The 17,238-nt window shown below is 37.5% G+C and overlaps 1 long non-coding RNA gene across 6 annotated transcripts in view; it reads right to left on the bottom strand.

Moving 5' to 3' along the window:
- LOC141384236 (uncharacterized) overlaps positions 1 to 16,063 on the bottom strand; it is a 94,626-nt gene extending 78,563 nt beyond the window's left edge. For all 6 annotated transcript variants that reach the window (XR_015476049.1, XR_015476050.1, XR_015476047.1 and 3 more), the window contains exon 1: positions 15,900 to 16,063. This is a non-coding gene — a long non-coding RNA (uncharacterized LOC141384236). The remainder of the gene's footprint in view (positions 1 to 15,899) is intronic.
- Between the last annotated feature and the right edge of the window lie 1,175 nt (positions 16,064 to 17,238).

Raw genomic sequence — 17,238 nt, 5'->3', positions numbered from 1 at the left:
AATCCTCAACCCCAGTTACTGTTTAATTTATATTCCAGCACCACGGAGAGACACAGTCTAACCCTGCAGTCCTGAAATTACCAGGTCCGGCATCTAATGAGGTCAAGGACAGGGAGAAATTGAAATTAAAACAATCAGAAGGTGTTCAAATGTGAAAGCACAACGGTTAGGCATGGGTGATGTCTTATCGTTTGCAATATACCAATTAAATTCTTCCCATGAAAGCAGTTGGTCTTCATTAGTTTATCACAGTAATAGTTTATGCAATACCCATGTTGCAAAAAGGTGCAATGCATGTAAACTGTTTTATGTGCTGAGCATTTGTGTGCTGCATTCATAGATTGTTGATCCAAATTTGACCTATCAGATATGGCCGTGCTCTCTTTATCCCCGCCTCCCCAGTAGGTGTTGTTCTGCTATTGGATAAAGCAGCCCAAAGGTAAACCTAGAGCTAAACAAATACTAACACAGGAGCGGAGACAAAAGGAAAATGACAACATTCAGAAATTTTGTCCAGGTTTAAGTGAGTTATACTGTTTTAAAGTCTAAATGTTTTTAATTTAGCATAGTATTTGATTTTTTTAGGCTGAATTCAATTTGAAAAATAGGATTTAACATATTTCCTGTTTATTTTAGTATGAAAACTCGCAAATTGTTTTAATTACTTTAAATAAAAAAAATTAATAACTAATTACTTTTAAAGAAATGCATTGCACAAGGGAAATTATACAGAGCAAGTAATATTGCAGCAAGCAATACAGCCTAAACAATTTCTAAATGAAGAGTTGAAAAAAAAGTGCCATCTAGAAGTTCTCAGCCTTCTTTGTTTATGTTGGGATATTTCACTTTAAAGATCAGGAAAAGGACTTATTATTTGCCATGAAAGTGATATTACTGAACCTACACATAAAAACCCGATTAAAATGCTTATTTTAGAGGAAGATTTCAGACGGCATTTAGAGATTTTTGCATCTGAACTCTTCAAATAATGTATTTTTTAATTGTTAATGTTTGTGAAACTGTAAAAAATGTTAGGTTTATCACACAATTCATTCATGTTTCAACACAAACGAATTAAGTTAACTTAATATTTTTTACAAATTTAAGTGGACTGAACATAAAACAATTAAGTTGTCCTCAAAAAACGTAAGAATGGTATTTCAGCTCATTTTAAATACATAGTTTGAAAGCGCAGCAAAAGTCAGTTTTTGAATGTAGATGACAGGAACCGGCGAGGCAGTGGCGCAGTAGATAGTGCTGTTGCCTCACAGCAAGAAGGTCGCTGGGTCGCTGGCTCGACCCTCAGCTCAGTTGGCGTTTCTGTGTGGAGTTTGCATGTTCTCCCTGCCTTCGCGTGGGTTTCCTCCAGGTGCTCTGGTTTCCCCCACAGTCCAAAGACATGCGGTGCAGGTGAATTGGGTGGGATAAATTGTTCGTAGTGTATGAGTGTGTGTGTGAATGTGTGTGTGGATGTTTCCCAGAGATGGGTTGCGGCTGGAAGGGCATCTGCTGCGTAAAAACTTGCTGGATAAGTTGGCAGTTCATTCCGCTGTGCCGACCCCAGATTAATAAAGGGACTAAGCCGACAAGAAAATGAATGAATAAATGACAGGAACCAAAATCCAGTATGAATGAAGCATATATTAAATTATGCTTGTGTGCTTAACACTACTTTTGTTAAAAAACAAAAAACAATAAAAATAAAAATAAATAGGAAATATTATGCATAATCTAATGATAAAGAACATTTTTGTCTTTCCGTGAATATGTAGTTTGTTCAAACTAATTATTTAAAATAAGCTGAAATATCACAATCCTTGAGTTTTTAAGGGGCACAACTTAATTGTTTTATGTTCAATCAATATGTTCAATAAGAAACCCTGTATTTACACACACAGGCCACTTTATTCGGTACAACTTACTAGTACCGGTTTGGACTGCCTTGGAAGTAATCATCAGAAGACGGGAACACTGTGGTCATAAAGGAATGGACATGGTCAGCAACAATACTCAGGTAGGCTGTGGCATTTCTATGCTCACTTAGTACTAATGGACCCAAAGTGTGCCAAGAAAATCTCCCCCACACCATCACACCACCACCACCAGCCTGAACCGCTGATACAAGGCAGGATGGATCCATGCTTTCATGTTGTTGGGCCAAATTGTGACCCGACCATCCGTATGTGTGAACAGAAATGGAGACTCATCAGAGCAGCAACGTTTCTCCAATCTTCTATTGTGCAGTTTTGGTGAGTCTGTGTGAATTGTAGCCTCAGTTTCCTGTTCTTAGCTGACAGGAGCGGCACCCGGTGTGCTCTTCTGCTGCTGTAGCCCATCCGCCTCAAGGTTGGACGTGTTGTGTGTTCAGAGATGCTCTTCTGCAGAGCTCGGTTGTAACGAGTGCTTATTTGAGTTACTGTTGCCTTTCTATCAGCTGGAACCAGTTTGGCCATTCTCCTCTGGCATCAACAAGGCATTTGCGCCCACAGAACTGCCGCTCACTGGATATTTCCTCTTTGTTGGACCATTCTCTGTAAATCCTAGAGATGGTTGTGCGTGAAAATCCCAGTAGATCAGCAGTTTCTGAAATACTCAGAGCAGCCCGTCTGACACCAGCAACCATGACACGTTCAAAGTCACTTAAATCCCCTTTCTTCCCCATTCTGATGCTCGCTTTGAACTGCAGCAGATCGTCTTGACCATGTCTACATGCCTAAATGGATTTAGCTCATGCCACGTGATTGGCTGATTAGAAGTTTGCGTTAATGAGCAGTTGGTCAGGTGTACCTAATAAAGTGGCCGGTGAGTGTATATTGTCATCACAACAAATACCAGAAAAATGTGATATACTTTAAGTCTACATTAACAATCCCTAACCACGGTCTCCTTTAAAATCTTAAATTATGCGTGATTGTTTACATATGCAAATGAGGAGTATTCTCCTTGAAGTTGCACGGCACCAATTACAAGGCTGTGTTACATTAACCGAATGAATTAGCATAACTTACCACAATAGCTTTACCTTGTCTAACAACAACACAGTTACTTAAAACTCCGTAAGGAGCGGCTACGCTAATGAGCCGGAAGTCTACTTGATCTTTATCGCCAGCGCTGGCCAGGTGAAATTGGACCGGCTCATTACACCATTTAGAAAACAATTGGATTTTAATAACTAATTCCCCTCTGTGATTAAACTCCTCTCCTTAGATGCCCTTCATGGTAATTGTTTTAATTAAAAGTGCTGTACGGGTGTGTACTACAAGGACAGATGCCACCAGATTCCCACAAAGATAAATGCCACCTGGGAGGAAGATAATGAAAACCAATTAGCCATAATACCTGTGTCATTATGTTGTGTCGTGTCTTCACCCAAATCCTCTGACGCTCCGTTTAACATGACCATGATGTGAAACAACCACAACTGAAGTTGGAGCATTGGACTTTTGGGAATTTGTTCCAGTGATTTGACACTTTTTAATTGACATTTAACAATACATTATTTTAATTTAAGTCACATAAGTACCTGTAGCTCTGTACACTTAATGTTTAGACATATTCAGTAGTGTTTTTGAATATACAACTGAAAGAGGCACTGACATTAAAGGTGCAGCTGTATGTACGTTTTTGACTCTTCTAAAGCATAAAAAAATACCACAATATGTTTGCAGATATTCAGAAACATGCTCAGTGAACCTTCTTGGTTATCTGAGAAACAATTCTGAAGTCAGATATTCCTGAGAGTTATGTGCCAAAATGTATGTCTTTGTTTTGGTCCCTGTAACCTGCCCAATGCCAGTTTAGCCAATTATATTTCAGTTGTCAGATGGTGGAAAACAGCACATTTCATTCATTCAATCACGAAGGCTCTCAAAGCATGCGTCCGTGACTGAAATGCGACCTCCGGTGGACAGTAGCAGACTCCCAAATGAGAAGCAGATTCAGAGAACTGCAAAATCAAAACCCCTTACTCATTGTCCCACAAACAAACTAAAGATGTTTGTTGTGAGTTCCTTGCTGAAAAATCCAGTTTAAACCAGCCTAGGATGGTTGGCTGGTTTTAGCTGGTCAACCAGCCTGGTTTTAGAGGGGTTTTGGCCACTTCCAGGCAGGTTTCCAGCCATTTCCAGCCTGGTCTTAGCGGGTCAGGCTGGAAAGTGACCAGCTAAAACCATCTAAAACCAGCTTGGCCATCCTAAGCTGGACATAGTTGGTTTTGGCTAGGTTGGGCAAGCTGGTTTTAGCTGGTCATCTCCCAGCCTGTCCAGCTAAAACCAGGCTTGAAATGGCTGGAAACCAGCCTGGAAGTGGCCAAAGCCCCTCTAAAACCAGGCTGGTCGACCAGCTAAAACCAGCCAACCATCCTAGGCTGGTTTAAGTTGGATTTTTCAGCAGGGTTTTGAGGACAAACAGACTGCAGAAGTATGAATGCACAGCTATATGCAAGTAATGTGGCATGGGTTATGGTGACCACTCGACTCAGAAGTGCAATTCAGCCTTAATGGTGCATTGTTTACTGTCGGTTGCTAGGTAACCAATACTCACAATCAACTTGCCTCTAATTTGTACTTTGGATTTTTTTTGGTGAACTTTTGCTCCAGTTGAAAAAAAAATCATCTGATGAAGTTTATTCTATGATTTTATTAATTAAAGTCATCAAAATAAAGCATAAAATTTATACATAGTTATACGCCAGCAGCTAGCTCTCTGCAACTCTTACATGGTCGCCCACTGAAGCTAAGTAGGGCTGCACCCGGTCAGCACCTGGATGAGAGACCACATGGGAAAGCTAGGTTGCTGCTGAAAGTGGTGTGAGGCCAGAAGGGGGCCCAACCTCCGGTCTGTGTGGGTCCTAATGCCCTAGTATATTGATGGGGACTCTATACTGCTCGTCCTTCAGATGAGATGTTAAACCAAGGTCCTGACTCTCTGTGGTCATTAAAAATCCCAGGAAGTCCTTTGACTGGCCTCTGTCCATCATGGCCTCCTAACCATCCCCATATCATAATTGGTTTCATCACTCTGTCTCCTCTCGATCAATCAGCTGGTGTGTAGTGTGCAGTCTGGTGCAATATGGCTGCTGTCGCGTCATCCAGATGGATGCTGCACACTGGTGGTGGATGTGTAAAGCACTTTGAGCGTCTAGAAAAGCACTAAGTAAATGTAACGAATTATTATTATTCTAATAACTTACTCCTAGGGTTATATTGAAGTTGATATTTAGCTGCACCATGTTGGTGTTTCATCTAATTTTTACGAGGTAGGTCGTTAGCTCAATGCTCAACCCCTAACCTGGAGAACCAGAACTTACACACATACACTATGGACAATTTGGCATACCCAGTTCCCCTATAGTGCATGTGTTTGGGCTGTGGGGGAAACCCATGCCAACACAGGGAATACATGCAAACTCCACACAGAAATGCCAACTAACCCAGCTGGGGCTTGAACCAGCGACCTTCTTGCTTTGTGGCGACAGTGCTACCCATTGTGCCACTGTCCTGCCCAATTACTAATACAAAATATAAAACTATAAAAAATCTCAAACTTTGAAGATTTGCTTGACGTTAGGATGGAAACCCAGCGACTGTGTAATCTTTGGTATTATCAAGCTCGATACTGAATACCAATAGTGTATCCCTAGGAAATCTAATTATTCAATTTACAGTACTTTAGCGAAAAATTAATTTATGAAAACAAAAGTTTCAAGGGAGAAACAGACGTGCAGTGATAGTGGGTTGTGTTATTGTTTACCAGTCTTGTTTTCATTAAACTCTATTAGTCTAACTTGACAAAAAAAAATCCTCTACAGGGGTTAAATTGGTATTTTGGGTAGACAGAGGTGATGTAAACAGATGTGTGATCTGTTTTTGCTGCAAATTATCTGAAGGTTGTCATAGAAAATACACAATGTGGATTGTTTTATGCTTTGTTTATCCCACTTTAAGATTGTTTTTTAATGCAATTATACTATTTTTTCTAATGTCTATGCTGATTATTGATAGTTTGACCTACACATGGTCCTCTTTATTAAATTACCACCTGTGAAACTGAACTTCCCTCTTTAATTTGATTATCAGCCAGTGAAGGACGGTGTGGAGCTTGTAAATTAGCTCAAGGACAAAAGTTAACACGCACATTTTACTATAACCTTTGTGTCGGTAATAAAAAGGCAGGCTTCACATTTTTGAGAATTCATTTGTATTTACAGAAATAGATTTTTTTTTTTTAGTAAGACGGGACTGAATTAAATTATTTTACAGCCACATTTTGTATTCACATTAGTCACATTTATTGATTATTGTGACATGAATAATCTCAATCACCCTTATATTTTAAATCTTTTTTGCATTTATAGATCATCATGTTGTAACACCACCTCTATGCATGCAAGATGTTACACTGAGGGAGTTCACAGAATTTTTATTTCACACATACTGAAATTAAAATAAACTTCACAAGCCTGTTTTTCCCTTTTTCCTTCTTGTTTAATTTCTCTACATGTGTATACAGTTTTTAGTCCACACAAACAAAAGTAATCAATATCCAAAACCAAGCAGTTATTGAATGTAAACAGTCTGTGTAAATGATATATATTTTGAGACGATAATGTTCTCAAAACAATCAGAACCGGAGTGGGTCGGTAGCCTCAGTTCACCATGTGGTTCCCTCTACCATACACGACTCACTTGCTCTATGGTGAGCTGGAATATATCCAGTTCTCACTCCCCTCTAGTGCAACCTAGTGGCCTGTAGTAATATTGCAACCAGTGCTTCTCGCATCACAAGAAACTAAAACAACAATTAAAGCATGTAACGTTTGTTCGTTACAATGTCAAAATCCTTTTAAATAGCGAACCGAAGCAGGAGTTTCCTTAAAGTTTAACTTTGGTCAAAAACGCAAAAATTAAAGCAACTAATGAAGTTTATTCTATTAGTTAAAGTCATCAAAACAAAGCATCAATTACACAACTAATAAACAAACACAATTGCTGTTAGGCACCATTACTTTACTACCATTACATGGTTTCAATGTGAGTGTTCGGCATTTTACTGTTCACTAATTACAGAAAAGAAGAAAAAAAAACATATATTTTCTCTCCATTTTCCCTTGTTGGTTTGAGGAAGAAAAAAAAACATTCAGACAAAGATGTTACAGATGTTAAAATAATATTGCCGATGTCAGCCTATTGGAAAGGCAACCTTAAGTAAAAGTAAAGTGAGCCTTGTCAAGTCTGGTTTCACCAATCTTCAAAATTGATTTTCTGTTTTTACCCATTCAACTGCACGCACACACACACACACGCACGCACGCACGCACACACACACAAACACACACACACATTTTGAGTGAGGAGTGAGAGCACACAAACACACAAATTAAATAAGTCACTATTAGTTAACATTAGATAATGCCTAACAAATAACAAACAACAAGCATATTGATTGTTACAGCATTAAAGAATCTTTGTTAAACTGAAAGTCAGCTCATTTCAATTAAATATTCATTCATTTCCTTTTTGGCATAGTCCCCTTATTAGTCAAGGGTCGCCACAGTGGAATGAACCGCCAACTTATCCAGCATATGTTTTACACAGCAGATGCCCAAACACTCTAATTTACACACACACACACACACACACACACCATGGACAATTCAGCCCACACAATTGCCCTATAGCGCATGTCTTTGGACTTGAGGAAACCAGAGGAAACCCATGAGCCAACAATTGGAGAACATGCAACTGACCCAACCGGGGCTCAAACCAGTGTCCTTCTCACTGTAAGGTGACATCGTTACCCACTGCACCGCCCTCAATTAAATATACTGTATATTTTTTATTTTAATAACCTTTTAAAACTATTTTAAGGTACTTATTTTAAGGTACAACTATTCATTTAACTATTGAGTAAAATTAATTATTTATTATAAGGGTATTATCATCATGCAGCAGGTTAGGTTTAGTTGCATATAATTATGCTTAATCAACTGCATTTAATATATTGAGTACATAGACACCTGAATATGTTATCGTTTAATATGCTCAATAGATGTTGTCATTGTTATTTCACATCGACTAATGCACTTAATGAATCAAACCTTGCAGCGAGCTTTAACAAGGAGGTCAAGCTTCTAAAGGCAGAACTCAAAGCCTGCTGGCACAGACTGTTGTGTATCAAACCTCTCCGAGCACAGCTATAAATTGGCCCAGTTAATTGCAACTTGTGATGAATGTTTTATGCTGCGCTCCAGACACAAAAACACGTTTCAGTCAAGCCACCTGAACTCACGTCTGAAGTATTTCTGTGATAATCAGCCTCGCCAGCTCAGATGACGAGCCTTTATATTTATATACAATAGTATTGCTTTACATCACAGTGTTTCCTCTGGGATCTTTTCCAGCTGTGGCGGCTTTTACTCAGTTCTACCAACTACCTGTCGCGTTATTTCAATGACAAATGTCATGAGCGCCGTATTACAAGTCAAGATTGCATTTATGTGATAGCCTACAGCATACGGATCTCTTTCCGATTTCCTCTGCTCGTGCACAAAACTTCTTGCACGCCCCTTCAAATATAAGCCGATTCAAGAGCGCACAGATCTTCTTGTGCGCTCTCAAATAAACGCTGCTGAAGTGCGATTTAGTGCGTTTATGTAACGAGTATGTCTCCTACATTTATTAGATTTGAATATTTATGAACTTCTCCAATAGACCTACAGAGCGATATTAATGCGTCCTGAAGTAAAGTGAAACAGCTATACGTCGTGTTTGCTGGCCTCACGCATCACACACTTGTCAGTCAGCCAGTCAGCACGTATCCTTAAAGGGTTAAACAAATGATGCACAGCACTGTTAAAGAAAAGTTTGCGCTGTTTTAGCTTACTTACCTTTTAATACGTTTTGCGATTATCACCCGGTATTAAAAAAAAAAAAACACTGATTGTTTGAAAGAGATGCTGTAATGTAGCCGTGGCGGGATGAATTTTGGCGTGGCGCCCCGCCATGGAAGAATAAATGTAGTGGAAACCATGAACACATTAGTTTGCATTTTTACAGTTAAATCCTGTAAAGTGATACTAATGTAATTTACTGTGAATAATTACAGTAATATGTTGTGAAAACCTGATTTTTTTTTTTACAGTGAAGACCATACAGTGTTTATTTACATTACATTGTTAAATTACTGTATCTATATACTGTTTGACTCTATGGAAAACCATTGCACTGCTTATTTTACTATTTTCTTTGCTTTATTGTAATTTTATCCTGCTTGCAATTAGGTTATTTTTAAAATGCATGATTTACACCCTTACAAAATCAACCCAACTAATGCCTATTAATGATTTTTAGAGCTCAGCAGATGACATTGTATTCATATCGCAGTATATATAATCAAAATATTGCAATTTTCCCAATATCGTGCAGCCCTATCCCATTTAAACCAGCCTACATCCAGTCCAATTAAAAAACACATTAATTACTCATCCTCCATCATTTGTGCTGTCAGCGTCGCAGTCTCAGCCTCGGCAAATGACTTGTCTCAAACAATTAAGTCAATAAAAATGATCTTAATTTAATTAACGGAAGTGGCGTCTCGTGTGTCGGCAGGTTTATTATAATTAAGGATCTTGTTGGGTGGAGGTTACTGATGTCTGTCCTTTTGGAGCAGTTGTTCCAGGACGTCCAGCCAAAGCGGGTCAGTTGTCATTTAGACAGATTTGGGGAGAACGGCAGACTGGCATCAGTGTGTGCCAATGTGGTGGCGGTAGGGTAAAACTGGACAGCCGGCAGCAGTAATGAAACATATTCCAATGCATATCAGCACCTCGGCACCATCTGTCTCGCTCCATCACATTTTGGGCTTCTGGCACCTTGACCACAACAGACCTTTGATGGGACATTAAAAGAGTGGGTGCATGAAACTCTTTGTGCATGCATGTGACTACAGTACATCTTAATTAATAAACAGGCCTCGTTCATTAAACATGCCAGCAGACGGAGTCATTAAAGTGCTCATGTTTGGAAATGTTAGTTGGTAGATGACACAAAAACATGACACCAAATGCCTAGTGGTGGCGTAATTAATGCATTTCTATATCTGGAACGTACAGGAATGTCTATCTTACAAGCTAATTAAAATAACTAAAATGGTTTGCAAATAAATTAATAAACACACACTAATGTTCCAGAATCTTATGATCACCAGCAATCTAGCAGTTGCAGATCACTGGAGAACTACAAATGTGCCACTTTACCGAACTACAACTTCCATCATGTCCGGCGCTCACACACCAGATCACCCTTTGATTTCACACAGCTGCAGATCATCCTCTCTGATTACTTGGATTATTTAATCACCAGAAACTCAGTATTGTTCCTGGCCAGCTGATTTGAATGTTATCACTCGATTGAAGGGCGTTATCAAAGGTTATCAGCTGATAGATATGGGCCAGTGCTAGTAGGCTCAGAAGGATGTTAACAGAAGGCTAACCCAACCCTAAACCTAACCTCCAGGAATGTGAAAACAGATCTGGAGTCTTCTCTAGTACAGCTGATTCCCTATGTGGATGGATGATAACAGCCTTTTGAGCCTTCAGTAGGTGCAGAAGGACCCTACTGGCCCATATCTGTCAGCTGATAACCACTGATAACAATCGAGTGATATCATTCGTAAAGTTGCATGAGGAACTCCATCTCTGTTGCCAAGCCTGCATCATTAAACAGGTTGGGGATAGTCAATTATTTCAAGAAAATTATCGACCTACTATTAATCAGTAGGTGTGCATTAAATTCAATAGAAATCAAAAGTGGAAATCTTAAAGAAAAACTTAAGAAACTTGATTTCTGAAAGATTACGACTGGTGATTTGAAAAATGATGCTGGGAATTCACAGGAAACATTTACATTTTAAGATTTAATCCCATATAATTGTTATAAATTAATTAATTCTTTTAATTAAATCCTACATTTTCTTTTTCGGCTTGATCCCTTTATTGATCAGGGGTCATCACAGCGAAGTGAACTGCCAACTTATCCAGCATATGTTTTACATAGTGGATGCCCTTCCAGCTGCAACGCATCATTGGGAAACACGGATACACTCTCATTCACACACATACACTAAGGACAATTTAGCCTACCCATTTCACCTGTACAGCATGTCTTTGGACTTGTATAGGGAAAACCGGAGCACACAGAAAAAACCCAAGCTAACACGGGAAGAACTCTACATAGAATTGCCAACTGACCCAGCCGAGGCTCGAACCAGCGACCTTCTTGCTGTGAGGTGACAGCACTACCCACTGTGCCACCGCGCCACCTGTTTTAAATTAATTAATAATATAATATTTAATAATAAAAAGTCTTGGTAAGCCGAAAATACTTCAATAACAAAAAATTATATGTAAATATACAACATTATTGTACACTAGTGTAAATGTTTTTATTTACAGTAAACATTAAAATAACTAATTATATATATATATATATATATATATATATATATATATATATATATATATATATATATATATATATATATATAAAAATAATTATAAAATATATAAAAACATACAACTTATATTTATATTTAACAAAATATCAAATATAATATTTTTTTGCATTTATATATTATTAAATGAATTAGAAATAAACTTTATACATATAAAATGCCAACGCTCTTTTACAATCTTTATAGAATGAGGTTAATAATATTAAGTCTTCATTTTGTCTGAACTGCTATTGAAATGCCTGCTTTACCTGTCAATGAAGTATAAGTACATGATGAATAACAGAAATTAAAACTATTCCTTTCTGCCTTTTGATATACGGACTTAAGTTCTATTTTGCGTTCTTTTGACATGTTATTGCCCAATTTTCTGTCTTGTTAAGCAGTTGCCTAGCGACCGCGGAGCGACATGGACGAGTGTGGCAGTGACTCCTCCACATGTGGACGCTGTAAATCAGATGTGACAGCAGGACGTCCTGCACTCCAGAAAAGGTGCATCTATCACCTGTAGGCCACAGTTCATGCACTAATGCAGACACATGCTGAGACCTCCAACAAAACAAGATGACTAAAAACTTTTTTTTTTTAATGTCTCAGACATAAAATTGTGTTATGAAATATCCAATTAATTCAATGTGAAAAGGTACATATTAATGCTGTGTTCATATCAGACGTGGTGTGAATATTTACGCCTGAATATTCTGACTCTAGCTTTATTAATAAATGGCTAACATGGATTTAATTGAGAGAGTAGTTGTGCTTTATGAAGGCCGTGTTTAAGTGCACTAGATGCTTTCAGAGGTGCACCAGCTCTGTGAGTTCATCAACTCCTCCAGAAACGATACCTGGATGATGGAAGCTTTCAGCGGTGCTTCAGACTGAGTCGAGCCCAGTTTGATGAACTGTTGTTCCAACACAATCTCACGGCAATTCGTAACTTTTTCATTTAGTGGCTAATTCGTATGAATTCGTACGATCTAATTCGTACAATTTAGTACGATTTGCTTATCCCCCAATGACGGTTGGGGTTAGGGGTGGGGTCAGGTGCCACGCCTCCTTTTTAAAATCGTACCATTTCGTACGACTGAACTCCAATAAACTGGCAAATTGTAAAATACTTATGTTTTCTCGTGAGATCAGGCTGGTTGTTCAGTGTCGGCATGATGAATTCCACTCGGGACACCAACTGCAGGTGCTACGTCATAATCAAGCCACTACAAAAGCAACTTCCTGATTGGTTAATGTGGTGCGAATGTTCGCTAAAGTTCAGATTTTACAACTCGAAAATCACGTGATTTTCAATCACGCGTGCTAAGTGTGTCAAAAGTGCAAAAAAAGCAGGATGTCTTTTCACGACTTTGCACTGACCTAACATGTAAATCAAATAAATAAAATCTCAGAAAAATAAATTAGCCTATTGTTTTATTCGTGGGAAGAGTTTGAATGTTTGACATCCTAGGCAATGAGACCTTTAATTCGCCTGACTGACGTGTGTTTATTGCATGCGTTTTTATATTAAATGTAGTTTACTGTGGATGTCTGACTAGAACGCTTCCACTGAGCCAGCTGTGGTAGCTTGGCAACAGAGCCGCGACGTCAACACACAGAACCTGTCGGAACAGTTCAGCACGGTTGTCTCAGTTTTTGTAATCGTGCCGCGCCATTCCAGGCTTAGTGTAGAGACAACCGTACCCGTACCGAAGTGTTCTTAGAACAATTGGGCACGATAGTGAAATGGCAGCTTTAGGCGAACTTTTACGAATTATTAAAATGATTATGTATGTAAGAATGCAGATGATAACAACAGTTCATTTAAGTACTTTAAATTTACATTAGACGCAATTACCGTGAAACCACGCTCATTCTTCAGACTTTATAATCGTACAACCAAAATCTTGAATCGCAGTTTAATACATAGCATATGAATGCTTTAAATTTCCGCAATATCTTGTTAGAACAACAACATAAACTACTACCACAAAGATCACTCAGGTACAGATTGTGTGCTTAATTCAGATTTAAATGCTCCCAATGTGAGTTCATATACTATTTTACGTGAGATACTACTCAAAGTAGCAGCAGATTGAAATTAAATAACTAGCAGACGGCTTGAAAATGAAGTCACAAACCATGATTCAGTGCAAACCAACAACATCAGTCACCCAGTAGCCTACTAATAACGTTTAAGGCTATTAATAATGTTAAAGGTTTAATGTGTATTAATTAGATTAAAAGCCTTTACCATTTCCCTAAGAGTGCGGTGGCTGGTATTTAAAAAAAAAAAAGAACTGATATTATGATGATATATTATTATTGTTAATATTATTATATGTAAATAAGGAAATTGGCATTCAAAAAATTGACATTTAAAATTTGCATTAAGAAAAAAAAATAAACCCACTAAAATAATTGGCATTTACAAAAGGTCATTAGGAACTAAAGGATAATGAAGAAAAAAAAACACCCTTGAGAAAAAGAAAGTAGACAAAATCAGCTAATGTCAATATTGTAGAGTATAGCTGCTGGTAGTAGTTATTTTTAGTTAGCGACTCGCTGAAACCAGCATGTTGTTTTTGGAAAGGTCAGTAATACATTATAGTAATGCAAAACTTCCAGCACAACTGAATATGTAGGAACTCAAAAGCACAGCCTCGTTTTCATTCATGCTAAATTAAATATGCCATCGCTGACTGCCATCTATAGACTGATGCTTCCCGCAGCGCTAGTGGAGATTTGTGAGCAACAAAAACACTTCACACCAAACAAGAGAAACGAAGAGAAAGGCTGAAAAGAGAATTCCTGTGAGAGAAACACCACTGATACATACGGTCCTCTACTCAAACAGCTTTGAAGATGCCGTAAATAGGAGCAAATGCCTTCGAGAAAAGACAAAAACATTGTTCTGAATGTTACGGAGTTGTTTACAAACTAAATAGGCAGCTGTCTGAATATCTGAATATGTTACTTAACCATTTCAATATCTTTAAGGTCACACACTGAACAGAATTGCAAAGTGACCAAGGTTTTCACTGACTCAGATGTACTGGCAAATGAAAGACATTCAGACTGTAGGATACTCTTAGAAAGCAATGCATAACACACAATAATATGGAATAGACAGTACTTTTCAACGCCATACACTGCAAAAAAATGATTTTCTTACTTAATTTTTGTCTTGTTTCTACTGTAAATATATAAAGAGTCTTAAATCAGGAAGCATTTACTAGACAAGCAAATCTGTTTTCAGAAATGAGTGAAACTTAAGTGAGTTTTTCCATTAAAACAAGCTAAATAATCTGCCAATGGGTTGAGAAAAATAACAGTTTTCGTTTTTAACTTATATTAATTTTTGCAGCATTTCAAGAAAACAACTTATGACATTAAGAGGTTGAAAGATGTTGAGAAGCTGTATATAAAACAAATACCATTGGACTTCTATAAATATTTCTACTTAAATATTTCATTTGGGAACCGTTTCTAGACCAGAGTTTTTTATTTTTCAGTGTAATTAAACTTGTGTTGTGAGCACCCCATGCAGATGGTAGTATATCAAGTAAATATATTGTTATTGCATCTTAGGCATAAATATATTATGAGCTCTTAAACAAATATGCAATGGAATTTTTATAGCAGACATGAATAGCTTGTAAACATTATTGTATAGCCTGTGATTTCCAATTGCAATAAACAGAAAAAGCAGAAGCAGTCAGTCAGAGCCTCTATTAAATGTAGTCAACAGAGGAGTAAAGTATTAAACATTAAAAGAGATTTAAGCTACGTTGTAATGTGCTTAATTTAGACACATATTATGTGAACCTCTTATTAAAGCACATTATATTTAAACTCTTTAAATAAGTAAAAAATACACACAATGTTACAGAATTTTTGATTATATCACTGATGTAGATGAGACTGACAGACTGTTGTATTAAAACTGACCAATCAGGATGAATAAATAAAGCAACGTCAGCTGCTTTTCTGATAAAATGCGGTTGAAATTCAAATTTGCCCGCCTTAATTTGAACCGAACTAGCCAATCAGCTTTTATAATTGCACTGCCAGCATGAATGTCGTTAATGCTTCAGTTTGTTTTAAAATAAAGATGAAATGCAGATCATATGATCACAAAACAAGTTTGACATGGATAAATTATTGACGGAGAAAGAAAAAAATTGGGTTTATTTCGACACAGGTGAGTTATGGAATATAGTTTTCCTGTTTAAAATGGCCATGGTTTGATTATGAGCAGTTTTTCTGTCTCTCTTTCGTTTGCTACTGATAAACGCGTGCCGATGAATGGCTAGCTGACTTATCTCGTATCGGATTAGCATAATTGAATAATTAATAAAGGCAACGTATATTGTGTATTAAAAATAAGCACGGTAACTTACCAGTCTTGTTAAAATCTTCACACAGCTGGAGCTCGCAGGATTCTGTAATGTACGACTGACTTATATTTCGAGTTGGATGAATAAAACATCGTATACTAAGGAATATAAACTCTAAAAAGTTCGAAACCAAATCACGAGTTGTTTACTTAAGAATCATTTTGAACGGTTCGTTTGGGGAACCGGTTCAATATAAAGAATCGGTTCACATGAATTGAAGAGTTCAGATGCAGAAACCTCTGAGTGCGGTCAGAAATTCCACCGTAAACATTTTTCCCATCTTCCTGTTGTTTATGTTGAGATATTTCAATCTAAAGACAAAAAAAATTGACTTATTCCTTGCCATAAAAGAGATATTACTAAACATACACACAGGAGCCTGATAAAAAAATGCTAATTTTTGCTAATTTCAGACGGTTAGAGGTTTTTGCATGTAAACTCTTCAATTCGTTCACACAAGGTAAGTAGCCTAATGTGACACTGTTTTGTATAAATGTACATCTGTTTAAGTTAAGTAATATTATTTGGAAAATGTAATTTTTATTTAAAGAAATAGGCTGCAGCTAAGCCAAATTGTGAACATTTTATAAAGGAGATTAAACAGTATGGTACAACACTGTGTAACATTAGAAACCGAAAAGCTAAAACAATTATGAAGCTTTACGCAAATTTAATTTGGTTAATTATTATTTTAAAAAATAATTATCTTAGAATTATCTTAATTCATTTTTACCTTTGGCAACTGTTTATACTTCGATTGTATACTGTTGATATACTCTAACTTCTCTCATTATTTGTTCATAATTGTTGTGAGGGCGACGCAGTGGCGCAGTAGTTAGTGCTGTCGCCTCACAGCAAGAAGGTCGCTGGTTTGAGCCCCAGCTGAGTCAGTTGGTGTCTGTGTGTGGAGTTTGTATGTTCTCCCTGCATTTGCGTGGGTTTCCTCCAGCTGCTCCGGTTTCCCCCACAGTCCAAACACATGCGGTACAGGTGAATCGGGTAAGCTAAATTGTCCGTAGTGTATGAGTGTGTACAGTATGTGTTTCCCAGTGATGGGTTGCAGCTGGAAGGGCATCCGCTGCATAAAACAAATGCTGGATAAGTTGGCGGTTCATTCCACTGTGGCGACCCCAGATTAATAAAGGTACTAAGCCGAAAAGAAAATTAATGAATGAATTGTTGTGACATACATATTTACAATTTAAAAAAAGTGCAGTAAAATATAATAAGGATAATTTAACCTGCAGCAAAATGACCCAGATGCTGAACAGCATTGCTCATCTACGACTTTCATTCATTCATTTTCTTTCGGCTTAGTCCCTTTATTAATCAGGGGTCGCCA

This window comes from Danio rerio, chromosome 1 (assembly GCF_052040795.2).
Source record: "Danio rerio strain M-AB ecotype USA chromosome 1, GRCz13ab, whole genome shotgun sequence".
In the NCBI taxonomy this organism is placed as follows: Eukaryota; Metazoa; Chordata; class Actinopteri; order Cypriniformes; family Danionidae; genus Danio; species Danio rerio.
This window is presented reverse-complemented; position numbering and strand designations above follow the sequence as displayed.